Genomic DNA, 227 nt, shown 5'->3' on the forward strand with positions numbered 1-227 from the left:
GTTGACAATGCAACATTTTAAATTTTCATTTAAGTAAAAATACATTATCTACTATTTATTTTATTTCAACTTTATTTAAATTACATTTGGATTCATAACTGCAGGAAAATCTGTATGACAAATTATTAATGTTTTTCATAATTAGAGAACTTAATACTTTCTTTCTCCCACTGAAAGGGAGTCTTCTGTGAGTTTCCGTAAAAAAAAGACTCTTTAAGACTCTCATG

This window comes from Phoxinus phoxinus, assembly GCF_949152265.1.
Source record: "Phoxinus phoxinus genome assembly, chromosome: 20".
In the NCBI taxonomy this organism is placed as follows: domain Eukaryota; kingdom Metazoa; phylum Chordata; class Actinopteri; order Cypriniformes; family Leuciscidae; genus Phoxinus; species Phoxinus phoxinus.